Here is a 15,571-nt window from a genome sequence, read left to right as displayed (position 1 = left end):
TTCAAATGTACCAGCTGCTCTTCAGAAATCCTATGCAAGTTTACTTTAAGTTAGAACCAACTCAATGACCCTTAACAACAACAATTTTAACTGGTCTATTGATTGCCTCTAAAAACAATGCAACTAATCCCTGCCTTTGTACACAGTTTCTTGTGTCTTGATACTCAACTGCCTCCTATATGTCTAAATCTGACTGTAATTCTCTTTTTATTCCTCCCAATTAGAGTTACCAGAAAAAAATACAAGATGAACAGTTAAATTTGAATGTCAGATAAGCAATAAATAACTTGTTAGTTGTTGCTGTTAAGTGCCGTTAGGTCAGTTCCAATTCATAGCAACCCTTATAAAGTTTCCAAGACTCTAAAAATATTTACGGGAGATGAATGTAAAACTAATGTTCTCCCATGTAAACTATCACATAATTCACAATAATACATTTAAAATATATATTTATGGGAACATGTAGCCTAATCTTTTGCCAGCAGAGCATCTGGTAGGTTCTAACCATCAACTTTCTGGTTAGTAGTCCAGTGCTTATACTACAGTGCTCCTGGTACTTGATACAGTAAACATCTATGCCTAGCTCTCTCCCCTGTAAAGTGTTTGAGAGATGAGAAATATAAAAGGCAATCCTCAAGTTCACATGCAACTAAAAGAAGCCCTGAGTAGACAAAGTAATCTTGAAAAAGAAAAAAGTAGGAGCATTCCCATTTCTGATCTCAGAACATTAATATAAAACTTTAGAAATTAAATGGAGTCCTGGTGTGGTGCTGTGGGTTAATGCACTGGACTGCAAGGTTGGTATGAAGTTCAAAGTCGGTGGTTCAAACTCACCAGTTGCACCTCAGAAACACTATACAGGGGTCACTTTGAGTAGGAAATGATGCAACAACATTTAACAACAACATAATAATAATAGAAGCAGTCTGGTATTTGTATATTATAAGCATAGACCAGAAGAAAAGAATCAAGTGCCTAGAAATGAACCCATACATTGATAGTCAACTGATTTTTTTGTAAGAATGTTGTTATGTATTAAATTGTGTTCACCTTGAAATATGTGTTGTAAATCCTAAAGATTATACCTGTGGATTCCTGGTGTGATGCTGTAGCATAAACACTTGACTTTTATCTGCAAAGTCAGCACTCCAAACCCACTAGCCACTCCTCTGGAACCTTACACAGTAGAAAGCAACTCAAGAGTACTTAACAACATCACACTTGTCAATGTAATTCTATTGGGGAATAGGGCTTTTTTATTGCGTTAAAATGTAAGTGTTGGCTGTGCTTTTAAATTAAGCCAATCTATATATATATATAAAGAGCAGATTAGGCACAGAAACAAGTACAAATGGCTAAAGATTGATGTCACATGGAGCTCAAGGAGCCAAGAAAGAGATGCTGAAAGAAACAAAGATTCGCCCCACCCCACCCCACCCCGAGCATATCTTCCTCTACAACTTGAATTCACATTTCTGCCCTTCTAAACTGTAAGAAAATAAATTTTTGTTCGTTAAAGCTACCCACTTGTGGTATGTCTGTTATAGCATCACTGAGAAACTAACTTAGATGTTAAATTAATCCAGTGTGGGAAGAATAATCTCTAATAAATTTTCCTGGGGCAAATGGATTTCCACATGAAAAAAATATGAAACTCTACCCATAATCCATAACATATGCAAAATATTAATTCAAAATATACCAAGAACCTAAATGTAAGAACTAACACCATAAAAAATCTTAAAACAAATCTTAATAGTAGATAATATTAATGATTAGAACAAAACATAACAGTAAATAATACTAATGCTTTAGGATTGTTTTTTACAATGAATTCATGCATATTACACCAAAAGCATAAGTAATAAAAGACAAAAGAGATAAATAGGATTTATTCAAAACTTTAAACTTTTGTGCATCAAAGGACTTTATAACAAAGTAAAGTGATAACTTACATAATGAGAGAAAATCTTTGAAACCAGACATCTGATGGCATGGTGGTTGTTGTGTGTGGTGGAGTCAGTTCCGACTCATAGTGACCCTGTCTTAGATTTGCAGTGGTTTAAATCTTTAAGAAAGCAGAAAGCTTCCTTTTTCTTCCTCATAGAAACTGGTAGATTTAACCTACTGACCTTGCATTGAGCAGTCCAGCTCATAATCCACGATGCTGCCAGGGCTCTTACACATTAGATAGGGGCTTAGCATCCTATTGAAAAAAAAAAAAATATGCACTTGAATAGACAATTGACTGACGAAAATATATATAATGACTAGGATCAGAAAAATGTAAAACAAAAAGTGTTGACCAGGATATGGAGCAATTAGAATGCTCATTAATTGCTAATGAAATTGCAAAATGGTACAGTCACTATGAAAAACAGTTTGGTGGTTCCTCAAAAGTTAAGTGTAGAAATATCATCTGACTCAGAAAATACACTCCTAGGTACATATCCAAAAGAATTTAAAAGAAGAACATCAAGAGATACTTGCATATCAATTTTTATTATAGCACTACAGGTTCTTGCTGTGGCACAATAGGATCAGCACTGGACTGTAAACCACAAGGTTGGCAGTTCAAACCCACCAGCTGCTCCTCAGGGTCACTATGAGTTGGAACCGACTCAACAGCCTTTAACAACAAGGCACACTAGCCAAAAGGTGAAAACAACCTGAATATCCATCAGCAGATGAATGGATAAATAAAATTTGGTATGATGGAATACATACTACTCAATCATAATAAGAAATGAAGTCATGATACATGCTACAACATGGATGATTCTTGAAAATATTGCTATTGTTCTTCTTAGGTTATCAAATTGGTTTCAATGCATGACAACCCATTCAAGAGAATAAAATACCACCCAGTCCTACACCATCTTGACAATTGCCCCTATGTTTGAATTCATTGTTGTAGCCATTGTGTTGGGAGTCTTCCCCTTTCTCGCTGACCCTCCTCTTTACCAAGCATGATGTCCTACTTCAAGGACTTGTTCTTTTAGATAACATGTCCAACACACGAGACAAATCCTTGCATTTTCACTTCTAAGGAGCATTCTGGCTGTACTTCTTTTGAGACAGATTTCTTCATTCTTCTAGCAGCCCATGGTATACTTAGTATTCTTCACCAACATCATAATTCAAGGGCATTAATTATTTTTCAAGCTTCCTTTTTCGTTGTCCAGCTTTTGAATACATGTGAGGAAATTGAAAATATATGACCTGGGCCAGGCATGCCTTAATCTTCAGAGTGACATGTTTGCTTTTTAACATTTTATAGATACGTTGCAGTAAGATTTGCCCAACACAATGCATCATGTGATTTTATACTGCATGAAATAAGGTAATCATATAAAGATAAATATATATGATCTCACTTATATGAAAAAATCTAAAATATAGAGAGACTAAAGATTAGCTGTTACCAGAGGTGGGTGAGAAGTAGGTGGAAAAGACCTATTGATTAAGAGGCACTGAGTTTCCATTAACCAAAAACCAAACCCACTGGGTTTTCAAGTCCTAGCACTTCCATTAGACAGAGCAAACTGCTCCATAGGGTTACTGAGGCTATCAATCTTATGGAAGTAGACAGACTCGTCTTTCTCCCTCAGCATCTGGTGGGTTCAAATTACTTTTGGGTTAGCAGCCCAATGCTTAGCCCAATGCATCACCAGAACTCCTAGTTCCTCTTAAAGGTGATGGGGAAAAAAATGAAAAGAGATAGTGGTGATGTTTGCACAGTAAGATGAATATAATTAATATACCTGAGTATTATTGTTAAGTGCCATCGATTGGGCTCCAACTCATAGCGACCCTATATAGAGTTTCCAAGGAGCAGCTGGGGGTTTGAACCATTGACCTTGTGGTTAGTAGTCCAGTGCTTATCCTACAATGCCACACCAGAACTCTTGAGTAGTACATGTTAAAAAGGATGAAATGGCAAATGTTTTGCTATGTATTTGTTTTACCAAAATAAAGTTTTAAAAACAATTATATTTTGGACATCTTAACATTTTCACCACTGTTCATTTGTTCTAGGGAGAGATGGGCCAACAGAGATTGATTACCTTTTCTTTTTGTTAAAATTTCTGGCAAGAGATATTTTTGGGAATTCTCGATTTCATAATTCTTGTATATATGCTTTGCTCCTCTCTTATTACCTCCTTAATATGTGCATGTATGGTGGTAGTACATCGTTGAGTTGGTTCTGACTTATATCAACCTTGTATAGAGTTTCCAAAGCTATAAATATTTACAGGAACAGGAAACCTCATCTTTCTCCTGTGTGGATGAGGAGATCCATATAAATGTATATGTTCCTATATAAATATCTCTATGAATGCCAGTCTGTGATTGTATTATTTCTGAAGTGGCTGAATTTATTTTATAATCACTAAGAGATAAATGAAGCTATTCTTGCAATTACTTATACTATTTCTCAGTTGTGGTTCTGATTTTTCCCAAAAGCCAAGCTCTGACTGATAATGGCAAATGACAAAATTAATACAATGTATTGTTATTTCCAGAAATATCACCTCAAAATGATTTTATTTGAACAGCCACCTGGACAGTTTATACTTGAGGGTTATTACTTGATTATAATAATTGACACTTCTGAAAATTTCCTCCTGATAAGAAATTCCATTCAGAGAACAGAGCATCTGTAATTGAGCATGTCTAATGAATACTCAGAGACATTAGAGAACATTCAACACATTTTATTTATATTTAAATGTTTACATAAAACTCAAAACTTGTGGGAAACTAACTGTTATAGTCATTGCAATTACTATGCTGCTTCTCTTTTACTGTTTCCTGGAAAGCTGCACACACGCACAAAAGGAATGGATTGTTTTATATTATCCCTAGAATATATCAATGATTCTGCAACTTTCTTTGGAATTTTTTGGGAAATCAATAAACATAACCTACAGTGTAATATTTTAGAATTCTCACTCTCTGCAATGTTGTCCACACAATCAAAAGCCTTTGTGTAGTCAATAAAGCACAAGTAAACATATTTCTAGTGTTCTGTGCTTTCAGCCAAGAGCCATCTGACATCAGCAATGATATCCCTCATTCCATGTCCTCTTCGGAATCCTGCTTGAACCTCAGGATGTTCTTTGTCAATGTGTAGTTGCAACCATTTTATATTATCTTTAGCAAAACTTTACTTGTATGCCATAATAATGTGTAGTCCAATGATTTCTGTGTTTCATTCAGTCACCTCTCTTTGGAATGGGCACAAATATGGATCTCCTCCAGGCAGTTGGCCAGGTAGCTGTCTTCCAAATTTCTTGGCATAGATGAGTGAGTGCCTCCGGTACTGCATCAGTTTATTGAAAGGTTTCAATTTGTATTCCATCAATTCCTGGTGCCTTATTCTTTGCCAGTACCTTCAATGCACCTTGGACTTCTTCCTTCAGTATCATTGGCTCTTGATCAAATGTTACCTCTTGAAATGATGAATGTTGATCATTTCTTTTTGGTACAGTGACTCTGTGTATTCTTTCCATCTTCTTTAGATTCTTTCTGCATCATTCAATATTTTGTCCACATTGTTGTTGTTGTTGTTAAATGTTATTGAGTTGGTTCCAACTCATAGCCACCCCGTGTAGGGTTTCTGAGGAGTAGCTGGTGAGTTTGAACCTTCAGTCTTATGACTTAAACAGACCTTGTGGTCTAGCGCTTATCCTATTGTGCCACACTATAAAATCCTTCAATATTGCAAGTCAAGGATTGAATTTTTTCTTCATTTCCCTCAGCTAGGGAATTGCTGAGCATGTTCTTCTCTTTTGATTTTGTAATTCCAGGTCTTGGCACATTTCATTATAATATTTTACTTCGTCTTCTCAAGCTGTCCTTTGAAATTTTCTGTTCAGCCTCCTTACCTCCTCATTTCTTCCATTTGCATCTCTACCTTGGAGAACAAGTTTCAGAGTCTTTTCTGACATCCATTTTGGTCCTTTCCTTCTTTCTCACACCTCAATATAAAGAAAATAGAAATCCTCACCACTGGACCAATAAACAACACCGATATAAATGGAGAAAAGTTTGAAGTTGTCAACAATGTCATTTTGCTCAGATCAACAATCAACACTCATGGAAGCAGCAGTAAAGAACTCAAACAGCATCTTTCATTAGGTAAATCTGCTGCACAAAACCTTTTAAAGTGTTCAAGAGCAAAGAAGTTAGTTTGAGGACTAAGGTGTACCTGACCTAAATCATTGTATTTTCAATAACCTCATATACATGTAAAAGTTGGAGAGTGAATAGGAAGACCAAAGAAGAATTGATGCATTTGAATTATGGTGTTGGAGGAGAATAGTATCAAGACCATGGGCTTCCAAAAGAACAAACCAATTTGTGTTGGAAAAAGTACAGCCAGAATGCTCCTTGAAAGCCAGAATGACCAGACTTTATCTCTCATTCATTGAGCATATTATCAGAAGGGACCAGTCTCTGGAGAAGAATATCAGACTTAGTAAAGTGGAAATTGGAAGACATTCAACAACATGGCTTGGTACAATGGCAGCAGCAATGGTCTCAAATGTGGCAACGATTGTGAGGTTGGTGCAGGACAGAGCAGTGTTTCATTCTGTTGTGTATAGGGTCACTATGAGTCAGTATTGACTCAATGGCACCTAACAACAACAACAGTGTGATATTTATCCTTTGCTGTGGTATTGATTCCAACTCAAGTCAACCCTGTGTGTTTCAGAGTAAAACTGTGCTCCATAGGGTTTTCTCTCTTTTTTTTTTTTTAAGGTTTTTATTGTGAATTGAGTGAAAGTTTACAGGGTAGATCAAATCATACAAATCATGCACCTTGTTTCATTACAATGATTATAAATCCCCTCCATGTACCATCAGTTAACAGTATTTCTCTCTATTCACTTTAGCTCTTTAAAAAACAAAACAAAAAACACTCAGGCATATATAAAAATTTACACTACCAAAGGGTACATTCTGCAAGCCTGCCTCCTGGCTGCCAGCTCTTAGTCCCTCTCTTCCATGAATCTAGAGTTCTTTTCTGCTCCCTTTCTCCATGTCCCCATCACTGCCTCCATCTCTGGTATCTCTGCTTCTTTGGATAAGGTCTTGCATTCCACTTGTGCTCTTCTCCCTTGATGGTCCTAGGATCCTTTGTTTCTGGACTGTAAGATTAACAACTACCCCATTTTTGGTACAAAACTTCTACCTTTACAATTGTGACAGTCACAATTAGTCATGATAACAACTACTCACTATTGACTCATAAGAATTGTATCCCCATCCATAGGGTTTTCATTGTAAACTTTTAGTAGTACATCACCAGCCCTTTCTTCTTAAGACTTACAGTTTCTGACACCTTATATAGGGTTGCTATAAATCAGAATCTGCTCAATGAGAACGAGTAGTTAGAAGAACTCAAAGGATTCAGAAAAGCTGTTATAGTCTTGATCACAGTTTATTACATTTACTACCACAAAACGATACATGTTAGCATCAGGAAAGAAAAAAGGCATATGAGTGGACTTAGAAAGATCGTTGAAAACAATCAATTTTGCCACAAACTTTTTGATGCCCCTTCATATAAGTCAAAGTTCAGGAGAAACCAGGTACAAGATTTTAGGTAGCCCCTCCCAATAGAGTTGAACTTAATTCCCTGAGCAAGGGTCTGTGACAACTTAGGTGTAGTCTTGCCTGCCAGGAAAGCTCAGCCAAGCCTTGCTATCTTGAAATGTTATTAGGGATCAGTCATGTAGGCAGGGAGATACTGTATAACTGATTTCAGTTTCTTATACTTTTAGAGTGATGCCATAGAATAAGCACTCAGCCTCAAGGTTGTTTTGAGACACAAGCTCAGCAGTTCAAACTCAACAGCCTCTCCTCAGAAACCCTATACAGGGTCGTTATGAGTTGTAACTGACTCAATGGCACTTAACAACAACAACTATCATAATACTCTAGTAGAGCAAAAACAAGCATTCATCATAAATTGTATTGTTAGTTAAATTTCTCTGGTAAAATTAATATGGCATGGCCCAATACCTCAGGAATACAAATAGACACTTGCCACAAATCATATTGTTATATAATCTATTTGGTCAAATTACCACCTGTGTCCCCAGGCTTCATGCATTCAAAAATCTTCTTACCAGGAAGAATACTCCAAGAATGCAAAGGTTGTCTTTCAAGAGACAGTAAAGGGCCTGAAAAGAGACTTTTTTTAAGAATGTGAAGGGTTTGATCAACTGAGACATGCTGGGTTAACTCTGTCCTGAACAACAGTCTTTATCAGTCACATAAATACTACCTGTGAGTCTGTTCACATTCATTTTATAATAAAGTCATTAACTCAGTAATTAGAGCTCACAGATGGACAGACATATGTGCTTGGAACCCATACATGGGCTTGAGTAATGAAAATATATATATATTCCTAATTTAACGGCACTTACAGTCAGAAATAAAGGAGCTCTGGTAGCGTAGTGGTTACGAATCGGACTGTGAACCGCAAGGTCAGCAGTTCAAAACTACCAGCTGCTCCGTGGGAGAAAGATGAGGCTTTCTGCTCCCTTAAAGATTTATAGCCTCGGAAACCCTGTTCAGAGTCGCTATGAGTCAGAACTGACTCAACGGCACTTAACGACAACTACAGTCAGGAATGACAAAGAGGAATGGTATTGTATTCATCATCAAAAAGAATATTTCAATAATGTTGTCTGTAATAGGATAATATCCATATGTCCACAAGAAATACCAGTTAATACCACTATTATTGAAATTTACATACCAACCACAAAACCAGTGTTGGTGAAATTGAGAAATTCTACCAACTTCTTTAGTTCGAAATTGAGCAAACACTCAGTCAAGATTTATTGATAATTACCGGTGATTGAAATGTGAAAGCTAGAAACAAAGAGAAAGGATCTATCATCAATTTGGCCTTCATGATAGAAACAATGCTGGAGCCCACATAAAAGCCTAATCGAATTTTACAAAACCAACGACTTTTTCACTGAAAATACCTTTTTTCAACAATACAAAAGGCAACTATACACCAGGACCTCACCAAATGGCATACACAGGATTCATATTGACTATATCTGTCAGGAAAGACAATGAAGAAGCTTAATATCATCAGCCCAAACAAGGCCAGTGGCTGAGTGTGAAACCTAATATCCATTACTTATATGCAAGTTCAAGCTGAAGCTGAAGAAAATTTAAACAAGTCCATGAGAGCCAAAATATGACCTTGAATATATCCCACCTGTATTTAGAGATTATCTCAAGAATAAATTTGACAAAACAGTTTATTACCACCAACAACAACAACCATCCACATTACATCTTGGGGATAGCTGCAAGTCAGCTGCCAAACCACTGAGAATTCTGGTCCAGTAAAATTGACACCATCTTTAATTATCACATGGCCTTCCTCTTTTTCACTGTTCCTCTATTTACTAAGCAAGTCTCACCATCCTCATTTCTAAGAAACCTTCTGGTTATATCTCTTATGAAACAGATTTGTTCTTTCTTCTGGCAGTCCCTGATACATTCAGTATTTTTACCAAAATCATAATGCAAAGAAATCAATTCTTCTTTTGTCTTCCTTATTCATTGCGCAGCTTTCACATGCATATGAAGAGATTGGAAATACCATGGCTTAGGTCAAGCACACTTTAGCCTTCAAAGTTACATCTTTGTTCTTTACCACTTTAAAGAGATCTTTTGCAGCAGATTTGCTCAATACAATGTCGTTTGCTTTCTATATTGCTGTTTGCATGGACATTGATTGTGGAATGGAGTCCTTGACAACTTCAATCCACTTATCATGATGTTAAGGTGGTCTGGTGGCACTGTGGGATAAGAATTGGAATGCTAACCACAAGGTCTGTTGTTCAAACTCACCATCCATTCCATGGAAGAAAGATGAGACTGTCTGCTCCCATAAAGAATTACAGAAGTCTCAGAAACCCTAAGAAGCAGTTCTACTTTGTTCTGTAGGGTCACTATGAGTCAGAATCAACTCAGTGGCAGTGGGTTTAGGATTTTTCTTTTTATCAAGATGTTGATTGTTGGTCCACTTATGAGAATCTTTATTTTCTTTCTACCAAGTTGTAATCTATACTGAAGGCTGTATTCTTTTATCTTCATCAGTAATGCTTCAAGTCCTCTTTGCTTTCAGCAAGTAAGGTTGTATCATCTGTATACATATCTCAGGTTGTTAAATGAGTTTTCTTTCAATCTTGACACCATGCCTTCTTCACATAGTCCAGTTTCTTAGATTATTTGCTCAGCATACAATTTAAATAAATATGGTGAAAGGTACAACCCTGACACATACCTTTCCTAATTTTAAACCACCAGTAGCCCCATGTTCTGTTTGAACAACTACCTCTTGATCTTTGTATAGGTTCAACATGAGCACAATTAAGTGTTTTAGAATTTCTGTTCTTCGCAATGTTATCCATAGTTTGCTATGATCCAAACAGTTGAATGTCTTTGCAGAATCAATAAAACAAAAACATCTTTCTGGTATTCTCTGCTTTTACACAAGATCCATCTGACCCCAGTGATATCCCTCATTGTATGTGCTCTTCTGAATTCAGTTTGAATTTCTGATAGTTCCCTGTCAATGTACTACTGCAACCATTTTTTAATTATCTTCAGCAAAAGTTTAATTGCCTATGATATTAATGATATTGTTCAATAATTTTCTCATTCTACTGGATCCCCTTTTTTGGGCAGATCACAAATATTGATATCCTACGAATTTCTTGGCATTTATGAGTGAGTACTTCCAATGTAGCAACCATTTGTTGACACATATCAATTGATAATCTGTCAATTCCTAGATCCTTGTTTTTTTCCAATGACATCAGTGCAGCTTAGACTTCTTCCTTCAGAACCATCAGTTCTTTGTCTTTTGCTACCTTCTTAAATAGAAGTCCTTGTGTGGTGCTGCTGGGTAAGCACTGAATTACTGACCATAAGACTGGTGGTTTAAACCCACCAGCTGCTCTTGGAAACCCTATACAGGGCCACTATATGTCAGATCCAACTTAGTGGCATTTAGCAACAATTTTCTGAAATGGTTATACCAGGTCTTTTTGGTATAGCGACTCTTCGTATTCCTTCTATCGTCTCCTGATGTTTCCTGTGCCATACAACATCTTGCCCATGGAATACTTCAATATTGAAATACCAGGCTTGGTTGTGTTTTTTCAGTTCTTTCCATTTGAGAAATATCAAGTGTGCTTTTCACCATTAACATGACTTTCATTATAATACCTTACTTTGTCTTCTCAAGGTGCCCTTTGAAATCGTCTGTTCAGCTTTTATGTCATCATTTGCTTTAACTTGTCTACATTCAAGAGTAAGTTTCAGAGTCTCTTCTGACACATCTATTTTGGTCTTTTCTTTCTTTCCTGACTTTTTAATGACCTTTTGTTTTCTACATGTATGATGTCGTTGATGTCATCCCACAACTCCTGTGGTCTTCTGTTGTTGTTTTTAGTTATCATCAAGTTATTTCAGACTCCTAGTGACCCCATGTGTACAGAATAGAATGGCTGCATGGGGTATTTATGGGTGTGGTCTTTTGAAAGCAGATTGCCAAGCCTGTCTTCTGAGGAGCTTCTGGTGCTTTCAAACTGTTAACCTTTCAGCTGATAGTCAAGCACTTAACCATTTGTGCCAGTCAGTAACTCTGTTTTGTTTTGATCCACATGCAATTTGCCTTTTTGTTTCAGCTTTTTACTACTTCCCTGCCTTTATTCATTTTTGTTCATCAGACAGGAGCAAATTAGTAAAAACTAAGTATCTAATTTTGTTTAATAACTGTAGTATGGGAGGGGGGGATTTCAAAGCATTTCAATTACAGTCTACAATCAAATTCAAATATAAATAAAGCACTGAAACCTTCCAACTGCCCCAAAGGAGAAAGATAAGTCTGTCTGCTCCCATAAAGAGTTATAGTCTTGGAAACCTTAAGGAACAGTTCTACTATCTCCTTTAGGGTCACTTTGAGAATTAATTAGATGGCAGTGAGTTTGGATTTTGTCTTGAAAGTTTTAATAGTATTGACTAAGTTTTTTGCTAATTCTCATAAACATTGTGTTAAGGACAAATGACTATAGAATGCAGTTCATACAGATGGTATGCCAGAATGAAATGCAAATGGTGAAATAATGCTGAAGCCCCTAACCTACACAATGTGTATGCCATACTGCATGGTGTCATCACTGGACAGGAACCTGAAATAGCATTTATTTAATTTCCCATCCCCAAACAAATCAGACATTCCAGTTTCTATGAGAGAGGGCTAGATATTACAAAATTGCAGTGACTTTGATCATTTCTCCAGATAAACTTGGTCAAAAGAGTAGAAAGCATGGTTATAGTGATTGGATATTAGGCAACACAACAACTAATAGCAACCCTTCAGGGAGCAATTCTAACTAGGTGTTAACATCTTAGAAAGGAAGGAACATGGAGGCAACCAAGAAATCAGGGTACTATATGTGGCATTTTCTGTTTACTGGATCTTGCTGCATTAATTAAACCCGATATTGTGCCCTTGTTCTATTCTAACAACTGGCTCTTGGTCTATGTACAGTTTCCACATGAACACAATTAAGTTTTCTAAAATCCATAACTTATATGATCCAAACAGTCAAATACCTTTACATAGTCAATAAAACACAAGTAAACATCTTGCTAGTATTCTCTGCCTTCAGCCAAGATCCATCTGGTGTCAACAGTGATATCCCTGGTTCCATGTCCTCTTCTGAATCTGGTTTGAGTTTCTGGAAGCTCACTACCAATGTGCTGTAGTAATAATTTTTTAATTATCTTCAAAATTTTATTTCCATGTGCTATTAATAGTAATATGCAATAATTTATGCCTTCTGTTGGGTCATCTTTCTTTGAACAAGGCATAAGTATGCATCTCTCCCAATTGGTTGATCAGGTAGCTATCTTCCAAATTCCTAAGCCCAAATGAGTGAACGCCTCTAGCTCTTCATCAATTTGTTGAAGTATTTCAATTTTTATTCCTTCAATTCCTGGAGTAATTTTTTTCACCAATGCCTTCAGTGAAGCTTGGATTTCTTTCTTCAATAAAATAAAAAATGCTACCTTTTGAAATGATTGGGCCTGGGCCAATTATTTTTGGTACAATGAGTCTCTGTATTCCTTCTAACTTATTTTGATGCTTCCTACTCTTTCCATCTTCTTTCGATGTTTCCTGCATAGTGCAATATTATGCCCATAGACTCCTTCAGTGTTGCAACTTGAGGCTTTAATTTTTTCTATTGTTCTTTCAGCTTGAGAAATGTTGAGAATGTTCTTTCCTTTAGGTTTTCTGACTCCAGGCCTTTGCACATTTCATTGTAATCCTTTATTTTATCTTCTCAAGTTGACATTTGAAATTTTCTATTTCGTTCTTTTACTTCATCATTTTTTCCTTTTGCTTTAGATTCTGTTTGTTCAAGAGTAAGCTTCAAAGTATCTTCTGGCATCCACTTTGGTATTTTCTTTCTTTCCTTTCCTGTTTCTTTAATAACCTTTTACTTTCTTCACGTATGATGTTCTTGCTGTTGTCATACAACTCTTCTGATCTTCTGTCATTGGAGTCTAATGTACTAAATATGTTCTTGAGATGCTCTCTAAATACAGGTGGGATATATTTAAAGTAATATTTTGGCTCTAATGGATTTGTTTTAATTTTCTTCAACATCATCCTGAATTTGCATATGACCAATTGATGTTCTCTTCCACAGTTGACTTTTGACCTTGTTTTGACTGATGATATTAAGCTTCTCAAACATCTCTTTCAGGTGTAATTCATTTGATTCCTGTGTGTGCTGTCTAGCAAGGTCCACATGTATAGCTACCATTTATGTTCTTTAAAGAAATGTATTTGCAATGAGTAAGTCATCAGTATGGCAAAACTATAACAGGTAATTGCTGAATTTAGAGACAATCTAAAGAACAAATTTGATGCATTAGACACTAATAACTGAAGACCAGAATAGCTGTGTAATATCATCAAGAACATCATATAGGAAGAAAGTAAAAGCTAATTTAAAAGACCAAAATGGATGTCAGAAGAGGCTCTGAAATTTGCTCTGCAGTGTACATATGCTAAAGTAAGTGGAAGAAATGAGGAAGTAGAAGAAATGAGCATAAATTTTCAAAGGGCAGCTCAAGAAGAAACATCCAGTATTATAATACAATGTTCAAAGACCTGGAGCTAAAAAATCAAATGGGAATAAATCACTCAACATTTCTCAAGATGAAAGAACTGAAGGAAAAAATTCAAACTTCATTACAATATTGAAGGATTCTATGGCCAAAATATTAAATGATGCAGAAAGTATCAAAAGAAGATGGGAGGAATACACAGAGTAACTGTGCCAAAAAGAACTGGTCAATGTTCAGTCATTTTAAGAGGTACCATCTGATCAAGAATAAATGGTATTGAAGGAAGAAATGCAAGCAGCACTGACAAAAAGTAGGCTCCAGGAATTGACAGAATTACAAGGTGAAATATTTCAACAAACTGATGCAGCACTGGAGGCACTCACTTATCTATGCCAAGAAATTTGGAAGACAGCTACCTGGTCAACTGATTGGAAGAGATCCATATTTTTGCCCATTCCAAAAAGAGGCGACCAGATGGAATATGGAAATCATCAAACAGTATCATTAATATCACATGCAAGTAAAATTTTCTGAAGATAATTCAAAAATGGCAGCAATAGTACATCAACAAGGAACTGCCAGAAACTCAAGCCAGATTCAGAAGAGGATGTGGAACTAGGGATAACATTGCTTACCTCAGATGGATCTAGGCTGTGTAGCAGAAAGCTTTTTACTTGTGCTTTATTGACTAGGCAAAGGATTTTGACTGTGTGAATCATGACAAGCTATGGATAATATTGCAAAGAATGGATATTCCATAACACTTCATTGTGCTCATGAAGAACCTGTGCACATTCCAAGAGGCAGCTGTTAGAACAGAACAAGGGGATACTGAGTGTTTTAAAATCAGGAAAGTTGTGTTTTAGGGTTGTATCCTTTCTTTCACCATACTCATTCAATTTGTATGCTGAGAAAAGAATCTGAGAAAAAGCTGGTTTATGTAAAGAAGAATGTGCTATCGGGATTGGAAGAAGACTCAGTAACAGTCTGCTATATGCAGATGGAGTCCTGATGTGGCACTGTAGGATAAGTGTCGTTGTTGTTGTCAGGTGCCATCAAGTTGGAACCGACTCATAGCGATTCCATACACAGCAGAACGAAACAATGTCCAATCCTGGGCCAACCTCACTACCGCTACCACACTTGACACCATCAATGATGCCACCTGGCCGATCCATCTCGTTGGGGGTCTTCCTCTTTTTCTCCGACCCGCCATCTTACCAAGCATGATATCCTTCTCCAGCGACTATTCCCTCCTTACAATATGTCCAAAGTACGAGAGACAAAGTTTAGCCATCTTGGCCTCCAAGGAGCATTCTAGCTGCACTTCTTCCAAAACAGATCTATTGGTTCTTTTGGCAGTCCATGGCACTTT

At 36.5% G+C, this 15,571-nt stretch overlaps 1 protein-coding gene across 2 annotated transcripts in view; it reads left to right on the top strand.

Annotated features, from left to right (window-relative positions):
* GALNTL6 (UDP-N-acetyl-alpha-D-galactosamine:polypeptide N-acetylgalactosaminyltransferase-like 6) overlaps positions 1 to 15,571 on the top strand; it is a 2,035,427-nt gene that overhangs the window by 1,911,218 nt on the left and 108,638 nt on the right. The gene's annotated exons all lie outside the window — the stretch shown is intronic.

Source organism: Chrysochloris asiatica, unplaced genomic scaffold, assembly GCF_000296735.1.
Source record: "Chrysochloris asiatica unplaced genomic scaffold, ChrAsi1.0 scaffold00066, whole genome shotgun sequence".
Lineage (NCBI taxonomy): Eukaryota > Metazoa > Chordata > Mammalia > Afrosoricida > Chrysochloridae > Chrysochloris > Chrysochloris asiatica.
This window is presented reverse-complemented; position numbering and strand designations above follow the sequence as displayed.